The sequence below is a fragment of the Mirounga leonina genome, unplaced genomic scaffold (assembly GCF_011800145.1).
Source record: "Mirounga leonina isolate KUSES-001 unplaced genomic scaffold, KU_Mleo_1.0 Mir_176, whole genome shotgun sequence".
NCBI classification, from domain to species: domain Eukaryota; kingdom Metazoa; phylum Chordata; class Mammalia; order Carnivora; family Phocidae; genus Mirounga; species Mirounga leonina.
In genome coordinates, this window is record NW_023270454.1 from 49,786,965 (window position 1) to 49,805,329 (window position 18,365).

At 36.0% G+C, this 18,365-nt stretch overlaps 1 pseudogene; it reads left to right on the forward strand.

Moving 5' to 3' along the window:
- Positions 1 to 17,045: 17,045 nt before the first annotated feature.
- Positions 17,046 to 17,959, forward strand: LOC118022557 (annotated as a pseudogene).
- Positions 17,960 to 18,365: the final 406 nt, after the last annotated feature.

Sequence of the window (18,365 nt, forward strand, 5' to 3'; positions counted from 1 at the left end):
CAGATGTAAGGTGAAAGGAGAAAATAGAAGGACATATGTGAGAATTCCATGAATACTACCTACCTAGTAAACTATTTTAACCAGCTTATCTGATGAATCAGATGAATAACAGCAGGATACTAGAAAGAGATTATTTTTAAACTGCTTGGATTTGAAGGAAGAAAATTGTTGATTACTTTATTTACTGCAATTCCTTTTTAATCTATATATGTGTATATGCTTTAAACCTAAGCCTCTTTTTTACTGAACTAATTCAGGTTGAAAAAAATTGTAAGCAATGCATTTAAAGGATTATAATAAATCTCATTTTAAGTAAAGAACTTGTTGTAGTATATCATTTAACTAAGAATTGGAAGGTCAGCATTTGAAATATTGGAGTATTATTTTCCTAATTAGCAAAATAAATTAAACACATTAAAATATTTGGCAATCTCTTAGTGGTTTTGTATCGTGAAGTAGAATAGAAATGAAATTTATTTTAAAACAGAATATGCTGGAATTTGGTATTATTAACTTTAATAAATTAATAATTATAGAGAGGACATATGTTTTGAAAAGGACATTATTAGTTTTACTTTTATAAAATTCAATATTTTCAAAGTAGATGCATAATTCATTTATGCAAACTAGATGTATGACATTAGACAAAAGAATTTTTCATTTAAGTATATGATTGGTAAATGATAATATTCTGGTACTCATTATTTTAACATATTAGTTTCTAAACATCTTGAAATAATTTCCTTCAAATTGTAATTCAAAACTCAATATGCTTTGGGTTATATTTTTGCATTATAATACTATCTAAAGTTTGGTGATTCGTATGGAAAGCACTAGCTCTTCCTTTAAAAAATAAATGGATTTTCAGCTTAATGAAAATCACAGTTCGAATAATCCGATTTCTATTACTTTTACTCAAAAGAAATGCTAAATTGTTAGAATGTTTTTATTTTTACTGTTACTGATTAGTTTCTAAGTTCTTCTAAGACAGATTTAAGCAGCCAGCTTGCTGAAGGTAATGACAAATTTGGCTTAGGCAGTTAAATATTCAATAAAAAATCCTTGAAGGTCCACTCTTTAAATGAACAATCTTATTGAAGAGAATAGCTTTTATATTGTTGTAGAGACAACTTAGCATTTGATGCAATTGTGCTTAACGTTTGTTTTTGGATATTCTACATGTTCAAATTGTCTTGCTCTAAAACACTAAAGAAAATATTTGAAAATTCAAAACACCTGGAATATTTAATTAATGATTCTTGGCACATTTTATTAAAATATGAATAAATTAATAAATAATAAAATAGAATTATGTTAAGAAATTGATCTTAAAGGGCCATATTTGCATATCCTCTTGTCTACTATTATGTTTTCACCTCCTCCCTGGATGAATAAACTATCAGTTCCCTCATTTTCCGGTTGTCATACTTGTCTCTTACAAAGAAATTGAGTGGTAATTTTAGGAAGGACCTTAACAAATAGTGATTTTTTTCGTAAGTATCTAACACATAGTAGCCACTCACTATATAAAGAATGAGAAAGGAAACTACAAAATGTGGAGAAGAATATTGTTGGCATCCAATAATGATTTTACAGTGAAATTTTAAAGAACATGGAGTCATATTTTTGTTCATTTCCATATTTACCTTGGAGGCGATGATTGAGGAAAAAAATGTGCATAATATCTTATTATTTGTATTACTTCATTTTGGCTTTGCAGATTCATTTCACAACATGGAGTAATATGGCAGATGTGTCATCAAAGGGTGTTTTTCTTCTCATAAAACATAATTTTGCTCTGTGTATCAGTGTTGGCACCATATCTCCACAGAAAGTGTCGAGACATAGAGGACATGTAGAGAGATAGTCACAGAAAGTGAAAGAACTCAGACTTCTAGTGATGTCTCAACTTGTAAAGAAATCAACCATGACTTATTTTTATTTATAAAAAGAGTGTCTGGTTAATAGTAATCCACCAATAAAAATATGTTAAAATATAAATTTTATTTATTCTCTAATACAAAAATATTCATTGAATATTTACTATGGGCTATCCACAAATTTTGAATCTGTGTAGAATAAAATGATAAGTTGTATGTAAACTCAACATTTACTCTATTAATTAAATGCCTAACATAATCCAGATATTATTCTTATAACTGAAATATGAGTTATTAAAATGGTCATCAATTTCTTTTTTCAAGAAGGTTACAGTAAAAAAGAAAACCATAAAAGAGAAAGGTAAAGCATACGGCATGTTAAATGGGATAGGTACTAGGGAAAAATAATAATAAAGGGAAGGAAGATGAAATGGCAGCAAAGATGTGGTTGTGGAAGTTTAAATAGGGAGGTCAAAGTAATGAAAGATAGTGACACAGGTAAACCATGAAAAAGCATTTTAGGCGGAGAGAACAAAAATTGCAAAGACCATTTAGGATCTGAATGTACCCTGCATGCTCTAGTTCAAGGAAGAGGTAGAGATTCCTGTGAAGAAAATGAGGAGGGTGGGCGCCTGGGTGGCTCAGTTGGTTGGGCGGCTGCCTTCGGCTCAGGTCATGATCCTGGAGTCCCGGGATCGAGTCCCGCGTCGGGCTCCCTGCTCGGCGGGGAGCCCGCTTCTCCCTCTGACCCTCCCCCCTCTCATGTGCTCTCTGTCTCTCTCATTCTCTCTGTCTCAAATAAATAAATAAAATCTTAAAAAAAAAAAAGAAAAAGAAAATGAGGAGGGTGGGCACCTGGGTGGCTCAGATGGTTAAGCGTCTGCCTTCGGCTCAGGTCATGATCTCAGGGTCCTGGGATCGAGTCCCGCATCATGTTCCCTGCTCAGTGCAGAGCCTGCTTCTCCCTCTCCCTCTGCCACTCCCTCTGTTTGTGCTCTTCTGTCTATCTCTCTGTCAAATAAATAAATAAAATCTTTATAAAAAAAAAAAAAAAGAAAATGAGGAGGGTAGTAGTGTGTGAATGCCTGGATAGAAAGGATGTGAGATTGTGTATACCCTTACAAGCCTTGCCATGTAAGATAACGGCTCTCACCTGGAGAGATACAGAGTGCCACTGGAGGGAGGAGGGGAGCAGGAATCAAACTCTGATGAATGTTTTTTTCAGGATCACTGTGATTGTTTTGTATTGAATAGATTAAAGGGAGTTAAACAAAGTAGAAAGAAAACAACTTCTGAGATTTGCAATAATCTTAGTGAAAGGTGACTTGGGCCAAGGTGCCTAGAGATGATACGTCTTGAGATGGGGGTAGTAGGGCTTATAGATACAGGCAAAAGAAGACAAGTTGAGGAAATGACCTAAAAATTGGAGGAATAGAGAAAACACTAAACTGTGGAAGACATTGGGAGTAGGAGATATTTTGTTTATTTGTTTGTTACAAGGGAGGGAAATCAGTAGTTTGGTTTTGACACATCATATATGCCTATTAATATCCAAGTGAGTTCTTAGCTGAACGTATGATTTTTGAAATCAGCATAGCGGTTCAGCTAAAAATATAAATTTAGGGATTATCAGCATGCTGATGGTATTTACATCCAGGATACTGGAAGGGATGATCAAGAAACTATATATGGTTTGGTAATTAACATAACATAATAAAATTTAAAAAAAAAGAAAAGAAACTCTATATGGGAAATATATGTGGGCCAAGATTTGAGGCCTTACTTACACCAACGTTAAGATTAGGAAAGGGGGGAGAAAACACCCTAGTAGCCCAAGATGGAGCAGCCAGTGATGCATGGGGGGGAAAATCCTTTAAGTCAAGTGAAGAATTTTTTCAAGGGAAGAGAAGAGACAGTCTGTCAAATGCTGCCAATAGGTCAGATAAGATGAGGTCTGAGAATGGATTTAGCAGCAGGGAGGTAATTGGTGAACTTGACAATGGAGGTTTCAGTGGATTAGTAGCAAAAGCCTGACTGAAATATTTTCAAAAGAAAATGGGAGAGGAATTTGAGACAGTGATTGGGGGAAAAAAAAAAAAAAAAAAAAAAAAACTTTCAGTTTCGCTGCAAAGGAGAGAAATGCAGTGATATCTGTAAGGAGGATCAAGAAGGATTTTTTTTTTTTTTTCCCCTCAAGATGGGAGAAATAATGCCATGTCTGCATGTTAATGGGAAAGTCTGAGTAGAGGAGGAATACTTGCAACCTGGCATTATTTGTTAAATTCCTGTGTAAGATCCCAGGTGTCCTGGCGGGGACTCCGCTGGTTCTGGCCTGACCCGGGCTCCAGAGGGTCCAAGGTCTCTCAGTAGTCGCTACTGCCACCATCCGGTAGCGGGGAGGAGTTGCAATAGCCGAGCCTGGTGGAGGCAGCGGGCTGGAGGGCTGTAGGAGGGCCAATGCCACCGGGCGTCTCCCTGCCTCTTGGCCTGAACTGGAGAAGGTGTCCCTGCCTGCCGCCACTCCAGGGTCCACTTTTCGTTTATACTGCAGCTCCTGGAGGAGGTCTCTTACATGCTGACAACTCAAGTGCTCACCGTGGCCTCTGCTTTGTTGCCCCAGGCCTCTTCCTAAACCTCCTCAGCTCAGCTACTTCAGTTGGGGTCCAGGACAGCTAGGAATTGAGAGAGCAGGGGGGACAAAACAAATAAATTTTCCGCTTGTCCTAGGAGAGACAATTTTGGGGGTATAGTTTACACAGTTCTTCCACGGTTGACAGGGACATGGAGTCCAGCCGTCCACAGGGATTAAATCTATAACTCGCTCTTTATTTGCCTTTTCCATCCCCTGGCTCCAGGCTCTCCCAGCCCCTCTCCCCTGCTCCCGCTTTCCCTGCTCCCTGGGTTCTCTTACCATAGGAAGTACAAACATCCAGGCTTTCCTCCTGGCTCTGTTTTGTGGGGAACTCAAATTAGACAAAGTCCAAGGATCTTAATCCTAACATTATTTATAATGATAAAAATAAAGCCAACATTTAAAACAGTGCAGGACTAGTTAAACATTATTAAATGTTAGGTAGTCATTACAATATATTTTTTTAAGATTTTATTTATTTATTTGAGACAGAGAGAATGAGAGAGAGAGAGCACATGGGGGGGGGGGGTCAGAGGGAGAAGCAGGCTCCCTGCCGAGCAGGGAGCCCGATGCGGGACTCGATCCCGGGACTCCAGGACCATGACCTGAGCCGAAGGCAGTCGCTTAACCAACTGAGCCACCCAGGCGCCCAATATTTTTTGAAGAAAATACAAAATGTTCATAAAAAGCTAAATCTGGGGGTGTACATATGGTTGTGTTTTACAATATTAATTCTTTTCTTTAATTAAAAAGAGTTTCCTAAGTAATTTATGCCATCTTTATAAACATGAAAAGACAATAAATATTAGTTCTGAAGATAAATGCTATCAGCAAAAAGCATAAAATACAGGGAGAAAGTCTGTGTATTCTTTTCCTTGCCTGCAGGCAAATTGCACAAATGACTGGGCTTTAACTAGTTCAAAAGGTAGAGTGAAAAGAATAAATATATTTTAAGGAACTGGAATGTAGGAAACAATGTGCCAAAAGGAAAAAAAAAAAAAAAAACCCTAAAGTAATAGCAGCTTTAAAAATTTTCTTATTTTTATTTATGTAATCGTATCTGTACTGTGTAATGACCAATATTATTGAAAGTAAATACCACACATTTATAGAGGTATATGGTGAGATTATCTTTTTTCATGCAGCATACATGCTTGCAGTATTTTTATGTGTTTTAGTTCACTGAACAGACATCCACGTTTATTTAATCACACTGATGTCTTTATCCTTTTTTTTTCCTTCTTAGCTGATGGCTAATTTAGAGGTTATCCGTGGATCTAAATCATTTACTCTGTTTCATTCCGTGTTTATTAGCTAGTCCTTATCTATGCCATACATCAAAATTAATGTTTTAATGAGGCTTTTAGTGCATTCCTGGAATCATGAGATGTTAATAAAAATTACCGCATTTTATTTTATTATATAAATGGGTAATCTCCTACCAACATGTTGCCAGAGAAATCCTTACAGTCTATTATGTTAATAACTCCAGGGTATATAAAATCCCCAACTGAAAATAATGGACTATAGCCTAGAATAAATAAATAATAGATCACAGAGAAATATTTAACCATCTAATTTCAGTTATCAATAAGATGCTTTTAAAAATCAAGAAGAATGTGTTGTCCTTATAGGATCTCCATATCCTTGAGATTTAGTAGATTATATTATATATTTAAGACTATAATGGCTCCCTTACAACATTTATAATGACTCCATGAATATTTGAAATATCTATGATGTTATATGAACTTTGAGTCTGCTTATATATCCAACGTAAAACTTAAATATGATTTTCTATTTAAGCAAAACAGTGAATGATGTTTAAAAAAAAGACTAAAACATATTATTATAGGACTTTATTAAATAATGAGTGCATTAATTTTGTGTTGCTATTCTTTTATTCTGCAAATATGAGCTGAATATCTTGTATGTGCCAGGCACTGTTTTGTGCACCAGATTGGAAGAGAAAACAAAACAGACCGAAGTTACTGCTTTCAAGCTAGTGAAAGGAGACAATCTAGAAGCTAGAATTAGAAAACTATAGGACATCAAATGAAGATCAGTGCCAGGGAGAAAAGAACGGGAAGGGATAGGGAATGAGGATGAGGGTGGGAGTAGCATGACAATTTTAAAGAGTGGAGAGGAAGTCTTCACTGACAGTAACCCAGACAGAGGGAAGAGAGCCAGCGAGGAGGAAGGCTATTTCAAAGAGAGTGAAAAAACCCTGAGTTGAGGCGGGAGATGATTTGCAGTGTTTGAGAATTAGACAGAAGCTTTGTGATTTTGGAACAGACTCAGTGAGGGAGAGGGAGACTATCTGAAGACAGACTTAACGTTGTTATAAGATTCTGTAAGCCACTACAAGGAGTGGCCTGCCCTGGACCCTCAATTCTTACTTTGATATCAGAGTCCTAAAGCCACAAAATCATCTTCTGTATTTCCAAAATAAAGGCTTGGAGTCTCTATCACTTAAGCAGAATATCCTTTGTGAAAATTCAAGAATCTCCAGTAAACTACATGATTCAAGCTACCATGATCATACAAACCCATGAATATCCCAAAGGAATGTCAGTATTTATAATTACTTAGAGTTTGTTGATCCAAACCATTGTCAGCATATGGAAATTGGGTTTGTCTCTTTATCCAGACATTTAAAGCATTATTAAATGTAATGGGTTTATATAATTCCAAATCATTTTCATTTGTTATAATGAAGACAGAGCTTTTACTTAAACTATTAATTTTGACAATAGCAATCTAAAGACTAGCACAAATTATAAATTTGCTAAACCATGTTCACTCATTGCAGATCCCAGCAGGAGATATACATTTAGCATGTTATATTAAAAACAAGGGAGAGGAGGCTGACATTGCAAATGTGGATTTATTTCATTTGTTGTTAATAACTATTATTCAATTTTATGTTAATATTTGCAAATATAATGAAACTTACAGAAAGAATGGCTACTATATAGCATCTGTTATATGCAATGAATTGTGCAAAGCATTTTATATTTGTTACCTCCTTTTGGAATTGTAAGAATAAATATATTTTAAATAAATGTTTTCTATTAGAACAGCTTTAGATTTACAGAAAAAATTCCAAAGATAGTATAGAGAATTCTCATATGTCCCACCGTTTTTAATATTATTAACATCTTATATAAATTACGATATATTTGTTACAATTAATAAGTTAATGTTAATATATTAACTTAGGTCCATATTTTATTTAGATTTCCTTAGTTTTATCTACTGTACTTTTGTGTTCTAGGATTATATGTAGGACATCACATTACACTGAGTTTCGGGGCTCCGTAGGCTCCTCTTTGCTGTGACAGTATCTCAGACTTTTCTTATTTTTCATGACCTTGAGATACTTGCATTCTTGTTGAGTTACTGAGAGATAGGATTTTAATTTATCTTTTTTGGGGGGACACCATTCAACCCATAACAGTGCCCTTCATATAATGTGCTAAAAATAACACTTTACTTCTGTGGTCTTTCTCCTAAGAAAACATAATCCCATTCTAATCATGAAAAAAAAAATCAGACAAATCCCAACTAAGGGATAATATACAATATGGATATATGTATACATAGTGAAATAAACTGTGTATATGTAGCAATTTTATGAAAAGTTTTAAGCATTATCATAGCTCTAAATCACTTACAATTTCCTTTATTTTTCTTTGCCAAGTTTCATTTTCCTTCATTAAGAATCTCTGACATCTATACTTTAGTTCCAAGCTTATTGTTGAGTTTCTGCTTCAGAAGATTCTACTATCTTTTATATGGAATTTGAAAATAATTTCTTAACTAACTTGCTGTTTTATGTTCCATATCCACTGATATTAGGCATATATTCCTAAAACACAATGATCATTCAACACCTTTGTGGAAAAATATTCACTGCCTTTCCATCACCGATCAAATAAAATTCTATTCTCACTCAAGGCTTATATGATCTAGTTGCATACAGAATTTCTAGTATCACCTCTCTATTCTCTTTCCCAAGTCTCAAACTTCAGCAAGTAGAATTTTCATCGGTGTACATATATACACCAATTATGTATCTTATTCATATTGTTCCCACTATCCAGAATACACACAGCCCACAGCCAAATGTCTGAGTCATATTTATCTTTTCTGGACAAGAACAAATGTAGTTTACTTGATAAAACCTCTCCTAATCTTTGCAGTTAGAAGTAATCTCTGGTCTCTGAACCCGCCATGACATGTGAGTGTTTCTCCTTTTACACACCACTCTTGATCTCATCCATGCATCTATTAATATTGAAAGCAAGATACATTTCTTAGCACTTTTAAAAATCCTCCACCGCACCTAACACGGTATCACCCATATTTAGTTTTATATTTATCACGAATTCATGTGGCATAGTCAAAAAAGGAGAAATTTTTAATCTTCTGCTAATTTGACAAAATCCAATTACACAATAATTTATTCAGTATTTCCTCCATATTCAGGTCTCCATCTTCAGCAAACCATTTAATGGAGTTTTTTAAACTCAGGCCAATTTATAAAATCAGATATTATTTTAGCCCTGTCTCCTTCTTCCCATTATTCTCATATTTTATTCTGTATTTGCAGGAGTTATTTTTCTCTAAGTACATAATCGTATCATTGATTTGCATATGAATGTAGCACTTTCAAAGTTAAGGAAAGAGAATCTCTCCAAGAAGCCCGAGCTAAAGAAAAAGTCTTTAAATCTAGGGAACTACTTATAAATGAAAATGATAGCTTTCCATATAAACCTATTCTATAAATTAGCCAGTGACATTTTTAAGGATCAGGACAATTTTAGTTTCCTGCTAAGAAATGATATAAGGGGTGCCTGTGTGGCCCAGTCAGTTAAGTGTCTGACTCTTGGTTTCGGCTCAGGTCATGATCTGAGGGTCCTGGAATCGAGCCCCGTTGTTGGGCTCTACACTCAGCAGGGAGTCTGTAGGGAGTTTGCTTAAGATTTTTTTTCTCTTTCTCTCTCTCGCTCGTCCCTCTCCCCTGCTCTGTCTCTCTAAAATAAACAAATCTTAAAAAAAGAAATGATATAAAGACTGATAAATAATTGAAAGCAACAATGGGATGAAGAAGCAACTTCAAAGCTAAACTAAATGGAAAAGCTAAATATTAAAATGTCTTCTCAAAAATAAACAAGACAACAACAGAGTTTAATATTATCATTAGTAAAATTCATATGACTATTGTCAATTCTTTCCAAGATTGGTCAATACTTCCCAATATTTGCTTGTCTAAATAAGTAAGTGTGTTTCTAGGAACATATATCTTTTTAATGACTCTTCCTTCAAGGACTATAATCAGTAGTTATTTTCAAGGAACTTTTGGCAGGACATGCTGATGAATCATAAGGGAACAGAATTTGCATTGAGTACCTAATGTACCTCTGGTGCTGTTCTACAGATATTAGATGCTGTGTTGATAAGTCACTGGTGTCCCTCATTCTGTCAACATCTAATAAATCTATAAAATATAAACAAGTTAATACATAGATTTTAAAATAATCTTGAGTAATAATAATTCCTATAAAGCTAAATAAAGTAAGATAATATGTAAGGGTGTGGCTGAGGGTGGGGAGGGCCTGTGTGTGTGTGTGTGTGTGTGTGTATGTGTAACTGGAAAGTCAAGAAAGACTTCTTTGATATATAACATTTGAGTACAAAGCTTGAGTGAAATGAAAGTGTGGGCTCTCTGAGTTCTTAGCATGGGTACTATCTTTCTCCACTGGGGTTTTTGCAGACCAAAATCAGTGTAGTTGTGTAAGAAAGTGAAAAGTATTTGAGCAAGATAAGGATTTGATATACTGTAATTCTATTTTGTTGCATACATTGGAAAGTTTATAGCTTAATCCAGAACTTTCTGTATCTTTCTGCATCCATAGGCACAACTGATTGCTTCAGATATACAGAGTTTTGTGAGCTTTTGATATAAGAAACTCCTTTTGAGTTTCAGTGTGACGGTTAATTTTATGCGTCAAATTGAGTGGGGCACAAGATGCCCAGATATTTGGTTAAATATTATTTCAGTGTGTCTGCAGGGATGTTTCCGGAAGAGATTAGCATTTGAATTGGCCAATTGAGTATCAGATGGCTCTCCTCAGTGGCGGCATCATCCAATCCACTGAGGGTCTGAATAAAACAAAATGGTAGAGGATTGAATTCACTCTCTGCCTGAATGTTTCGGCTGGAATATTGATCTTCTGCCCTCAAAGTGGGACTTACACTTACATATACAACTTATACTATCCTGGTTGTCAAGCCTTTGGACCCAGACTGTAATCTATGCCATTGGCTCTTAGGCTCCCAGTTATTTGAACTACATCACGGCTTTCCTGAGTCTCCAGAGACAGCAGATGGAGGGACTTCTCAGCCCCTATAATTGTGTGAGGTAATACTTTATAAAAAAACTTTATGTATATAATTTCCTGTTCATTTTGTTTCCTGGAGAACACTGGCTCTACATTCAGTTTCTGCTGTGATAAATAAAAACAAAAGCCACGTTAGCCTGAAAGAAATTTCAGGTAGTTGTTTCTTAAAAGAAACACAGATGCGACCATAATTTCTTCATTCTAAGATGGCATTTATTTATAGACATAGTATCACTTTAATAAGAGTCTGCAGGGAGTTTGCTTAATAAGAGTTTAGTAGGAGAAATGCTAACATTACATGGAATATATACAGACAAAAACTTTACAACAGGGAAAATCTTGTATTTATTCATATCACAATAAATGTTTGCATTTGAGCCTTTTTTACAGTTGGGTTCTAGTCTTCTTAATCCTTTGAATACATCACACATGGCCACACTATATTTTATAACCCATGCTTGTGATTTTATGCTCCGAAGCAACCGATCATTCACAACATAACTACCAATATATTATTTTGTCTTAATTAATATTTTTTTAAAGATTTTATTTATTTATTTGAGAGAGAGAGAGCATGAGTGGGTGGTAGGGGCAGAGGGAAAGGGAGAAGCAGATTCCCCGGCTGAGCAGAAAGCCCAACACAGGGCTGAATCCCAGGACCCTGAGATCATGACCCGAGCCAAAGGCAGACGCTTAACCAACTGAGCCACCCAGGCGCCCCTAATTTCTATTTGTTTAAACTCATAGTATATTTTCCTATTTTCATTGTCTGTTAATCATTAAGTGACAAGCATCTTTTGTGTATAGTAGGATATTTTTACCTTAGGTGTATATACCAGAGTAATAGTGGTTAACGATTAGTGAAGTAATAACAACAGTTGTTCTATGAGGGGAGAAAACTCCAAACTTTCCAAGATATTTGGCAATTTCTTTGTTTATAATGTGTTGTCTGGTATGTGATTTTAAATAAATTATAATTAGATTAAGGATTTCATTTTAAGATTATCAAAATATGTTCTTTTAGAAGGTATTTTAATGTTTTGTTATCAAGGATTAGGGCTGAACATTTAAATTAAACTTCAATTTTATTGTGTTAACTGTGCAAGTAAGTCAGGTACAGTGACAATCCGTGGAAGAGATACATTCTTGTACTGCTAACTTCACTCTCGTACAGACAATGTGAATGCCATAACTTATTACACATATATAAGCTACTTCTTTTTTTAAAAGATTTTATTTATTTATTTGACAGAGAGAGACACAGCGAGAGAGGGAACATAAGCAGGGGGAGTGGGAGAGAGAGAAGCAGGCTTCCTGCCAAGCAGGGATTTGGGGCTCGATCCCAGGACCCCGGGATCATGACCTGAGCCGAAGGCAGACGCTTAACGACTGAGCCACCCAGGCGCCCCTATAAGCTACTTATTAAATCTGGAGTGCACACACAATAATTTTTCATTATGGCTGGATGTATTTAATGATTTATTACTAAGAATTCCTGTATAGCTTGGATCTTTGTGTAAATTTTCCAACAACCTAGGATTCCTGTGCCATTCAAATGGCACAATTAAACTCTCACACAATGAATACTAGAGTCAGCCTAGTTGACTTTTGTTATTGCTTCTTAATGCCACATTATGCATGTACCAAACATTGGTTATCTGGTTTCTCTGAATTAAAGATTTTTTGCTGGCTTCATCCCTAGTCAGGCCACATTGTTCTTCAAAGAACACAGTCATTCTCTCGGTGCTGAGGTCTGACATATGTTTTTAATATTGCAATTATTATATTCTGCCTTCAGATTCACACATATTTATCCTTTCCAGCTGCTAGCAATAGGATTTGTTCCAGCAACTTCTACCTGAGAGACGCATAAATGCTCTCCCACAATCTTCCCCATTCCTCAGACAGGTCAAGCTGTCTGTCTATTTCAAACATTAAATTAAGAAGTGCTTAATTTCCGGGCGCCTGGGTGGCTCAGTTGGTGACTGCCTTCGGCTCAGGTCATGATCCTGGAGTCCCGGGATCGAGTCCCGCGTCGCGCTCCCTGCTCAGCGGGGAGCCTGCTTCTCCCTCTCCCGCTCCCCCCTCTTGTGCTCTCTCTCTCTCTCACTCTCTTTCTCAAATAAATAAATAAATAAAATCTTAAAAAAAAAAAAGAAGTGCTTAATTTCCTTCCCTTCTCCAGAGACTCATCCTCTGCAGGGGGGCAACACTCAGTGATTTATGTGGATCCAAACTTAGCATGCTGTGGTAGCCTTCATGCAGGAACTTGAATGGAACTTCCCTCACATCCTCTCCTCATGGAGGGCATCCTTGGTGATTCCAAGATGACTTGCAGTTTATGTATGCATCCTCATTAACTACTCTCCTTAAAGAAAACGAAATGCAAACGCACACAGGTATAACTTTGCCAAAATACACCCTCTGGTAGTTTCCTCACAGGAATCCTCTGCCAAGTGCCTGGCAAATTTATTTTGGCACCGATTACAAGATGTCTTGATTTCAGAAAAATAAAATGTAAGAAATGTGCTACTTTGACTTTGGCAACATATTATGTAGAGTCACAACTTTCATATTATGTCCTCAAGCTGAATTTAGAGCTGTGGAATTATGCTGTGAAAGAAACTGAATGGGGGAAAATAAGAGATAAATGGTAATCTTGATTAGCATGTTCAACTCTGCTTACTCCTTAAGGGAAAGTGACGCTGCTATCTACCCATCTATTCAAGCCAGGAAACTATGTATCATCAGACTTTTTCTGCTTTCTCGTTTTTTCCTGTCTCCCACATATAATCCATCACCGGATCGTGTCAGGTCTGTCTTCTAAATATGAGTCACATCAGTCTATTTCATTTCCATTTCCACTGATGTACTTCAGTCCATGCCACCAGCATCTCTGGCTTGAATTACTCTAATAGCCTCCAAGTAGAGTCTCTGCCTCCAGTCGTGTTTACAAATCAAATCCATTTTCCACACGGTAGCCAAAATATTATTTTTAAAGTACAAATCTGATCATGTCACATCTCTGGTAAACTATGTTATTGGCTCCCCAGTGTTCCCAGAGTGAAACTCTATCTGGCTGACTAGATTTTTCATGTGGGCCCTATTTACCTTCCCAGCTTCAGCTTTTAGCGTTATTCTTCCCAAACCCTGTGATAAAATAAACTGAACTTGCCTTCAGGTAATTTAACACACTGTTCTCTTTGAATGGGATGTTCTTCTGCCTTCTCGCTCTGTGAAGACCCAACTGATCCTTTTAACCCGCAACTTAGATGCCACTGTTACAGAAAAGTCTTATCTGACTCCTGAATTTGTTCCTATACATGTCCCTAATATAACATTTATCATTTTGTATTGGGATTGCTGGTGTTACTAACCTATTTTTATTTGTAGGCTGTCTGGTGTCTCAGGTTGAAGGCAGTGGAAAGATGTATCGTATGGTCCCAAATTTATTTTAAATATTTTGCATTTCAATGTTATTAGGGTATATAATTGCCAATTTTCCAGTCTTCATTATTGCCTTTTCTTCTATACCTGCTCTACACATTTTAAGGAATCCTGCATTTCTTCTGGGTATATTTAATTTTGTAACTTCTATATTGCCACGTTAATTCTTTGGTGCCTTCCTTTGTTTAGAGTTATACCTCCTGAAATGTGCATAATGGCTGAGTGTGTCTCAAAACACATTACATGAATCCTGTCACCAGTGTAAGTTATACATAACTTATTCACAGTATCTGTGGCTTATTGCCAGATAAATAAGCCTATCTGAAATTGTTAGACCTACATGTGCTGTTTCAGTTTTCATTGTGGATATAAAGTGAATTCCTTAACCAATAATTATTTCATTGTCCACACAGATAGTTTACAATAGATAGTCTTTATGTTATTATTGGTGGGTAAAAAGGAATTTCAATATTTATAAATATCCTTGTGAAGATCTTGAGAATATAGAGTAATGCAATAAGTTTTTTTCTCCTGAAATTTGCTTAACAATGCCTATAACCTCAAATAAAACAAAAATATTCCATAAAATTTAAACTATATTTTGTGGCCAACCACGTTGTTAACTAGATAAATGAGCTGCAATAACACTGGATCAAAATAGCTTAAATTCAGAATGATGATTACTTTTCAGAAAAATATTGTTTATAAAGGCTGGAAATTTGATGATTTACATGAAATAAATCAAAGTACTATGAACCATACTACTTTATAATTCTTTGATTATAATTAAAGCATGTAATTAACAAGTTTAACTTTTAAAATCTAATGTTTAGTTTTTTGCCAACTGTGTTAGGTTAGTGTTCTATAATAATTCATTTACCTAGTATTTCTGAATGTGACTTTATTTAGAAATAGCATCTTTGAATATGTAATTTTTAAAGGATTTTAAGAAGAAATCATCCTGGATTTAGGATAGGCCTTAAATCCAATGATTGATATCCTTTATGAAAAGAGAAAAGCACCCAGATACACATAGAAAAGAAGGCATGGGATGGTAGGGGCACACATTTGTAAAGCTAAGGAATTCTGACAGCTACCAGAAACTAGAGAAGACAAGGAAGAATTCTCCCCTAGATCCTATGGAGGGAGTGTGGCTGCTGATACTTCATTTTGTACTTCTGGCTTCCAGAACTATAAAGGAATAAATTTCTGTTGTTTTAAACCACTCAAACAATGGTAATTATTATGGTATTCCTAAGAAGCTAGTATACCTATCATGCGCATAATCCTTTGAGGATATGTTTTATCTACATTCATTTTCCTATAATTTTGAACCTTCCTATTGAAAATCATTCTATGCTTTTGAAGGTATTCAGAGTTCAAACATTTCTATCTACAGTTTTCCAATACGATGTTCAACTACATTTTTAAAACAATGGCAGCATTTGATTTTTATCTTTACTAAATAAATGGTACCATGAGAAAAATGTATGCAGTTTTTAAACAACTATATATTATTTCCATTACCAGAGAAGTAGAGAAATTTTAAATACAACTAAAAACATTGTTCATTCAACTAAAGTGAAAATCAGGCTTATTTATTTTTTTCTTACAGTCTATTTAAATGTGGCATCTGCTTAATAATTTCAAGAGTTATAGATTTTTTTAGATGTTCTATTAGTGGAAGATCTACTGAAGCTTTGCAGTAAGGATGTATTTGAGCCTCATAATTAGGAATTATCATATTGTTGAAATCCATTATAATATTAGGAATTTGTTATTGCCTGAGTGTTTGTGTTTCTCCAAAATTCACATGTTGAAGCACTAATCCCTAATGTGATGGTATTTGGAGGCAAGATGGTATTTTGGGAGGTAATTTAGTTAAGATGAAGTCATAAGGGTGATACCCTCATGATGAGATTAGTTCCTTTGTAAGTATAGGAGGAGACACAAGAGCTCTCTCTCCATCTGTGCATGTACATAAAAGAGGTCATGTTAACACACAGTAAGATGGTTGCCATATGCAAACAGGAAAAAGGGCCCTCACCAAAGCATTGAATTGGCCAGCACCTTGATCTTGGACTTACCAACCTCCAGAACTATGAGAAATAAATGTTTTAACAGCAGCCCAACCTGACTATGATAGTACTCTAATAATTTCAATTATTTCAGGCACAGATACCTAGCACAAATATCTGTTTTAAGTGTAGTACTATGGGGGCGCCTGGGTGGCTCAGTTGGTTAAGCGACTGCCTTCGGCTCAGGTCATGATCCCAGGGTCCTGGGATCGAGCCCCACATTGGGCTCCCTGCTCTGCGGGGATCCTGCTTCTCCCTCTCCCACTCCCCCTGCTTGTGTTCCCTCTCTCGCTGTGTCTCTCTCTCAAATAAATAAATAAAATCTTTAAAAAAAAAAAAAAAGTGTAGTACTATGTTTAAGGGGATGAGTTAGGGTGCTTAAACTCAAACATTAGCATGCATTGGAATCACCAGAGGACTTTTAAAAACATAGGTTGTTGGACCTTGCCCCCAAGTTTCTGATTCAGTAGATTTTTGGTTGGGATTCAAAAATTTGCTTCCCTACCCCTGGTGTGATGCTGTCCTGCCCAGCTCTTCTGTGGAACAGTAGTAGCTTATTTACATTTGCCTTCTTTCCCACTCAAGTGTGTGCCGCCAACCCATGGACGATTGGATGGACATGGACCTAAGCCCCCTGAGTTCCCAGAACTATCTTTTCAGTTGTGAACTAAAGGCTGACAGAGATTATCACTTTAAGGTAGACAACGATGAAAATCAGCACCAGTTATCTTTAAGAATGGTCAGTTTAGGGGTGAGTGCAAAGGATGAATTGCACATTGTTGAAGCAGAGGAAAGGAATTACAAAGGCGGTCTAATAAAAGTCACACTGGCAACTTTGGAAATGTCAGTACAGCCAACGGTTTCCCTTGGGGGTTTTGAAATAACACCACCTGTGGTCTTACATTGAAATGCGGTTCACGGCTTGTACATATTTGTGGACAGCACTTAGTAGCTGTGGAGGAAAATGCAGAGTCAGAAGATACAGAGGAAGAGGGTGTGAAACTCCGTAGTTTATCTGGAAAAGCATTCTGCCTCTGGAAGTGGTAACAAGTTTCCACAGAAAAAAGTAAAACTTGCTGCCAGTGAAGATAATGGAGAAGACGATAACAACGATGATGATGATGATGAAGGATGATGATGAAAATGATGATGATGATTTGGATGATGAGGAAGCTGAAGCAAAGCCTCCAGTAAAGAAATCTATGCAAGATACTCCAGCCAAAAAATACACAAAAACCAAACCAGAGTAGAAAAGACTCAAAACCATCAACACCAAGATCAAAAGGTCAAGAATCTTTCAAAAAAAAACAGGAAAAGATGCCCAAAACACTGAAAGGACCTAGTCACATGGAAGACATTAGGGCAAAAATGCAAGCAAATATAGAAAAAGCTGCCTCTCTTCCCAAAGTGGAAGCCAAGTTCGGCAATTATGTGAAGAATTGCTTCCAGATGATGGACCAAGAGGCTGTTTAAGATCTCTGGCAATGGAGCAAGAAGAAATTAAGAAATAGTTAAAACACTTTGCTAAAAATTTCCATCTTATTTCATTTCTATAACAGTTGGTATCTGGTTGTCATTTTTATAATGCAGAATGGGAACTTTCGCTACTGTGTCTGATACATGTTGTCCAGGTTCCATTGCCAAGGATGTGTTGTCCAAATTGCCTGTTTAGTTTTTAAAGATGGAGTTCCACCCTTTGCTTGGTTTTAAGTATATACGAAATGTTATGATAGGACATAGGAGTAGTGGTGGTTTGAAAATTGAAATGATGGGGACGTGAAAATATACTCAATGTGAAATAAGCTCAATGTTTAATAAGGTGAAAAAAAGAATTTGCTTCTCTAAAATTTTCTGGTGTTGTCAGTGCTGTAGGTCTGAGGACCACTCTTTGGAAACTAATGAGTATAATACAAAGAATCCT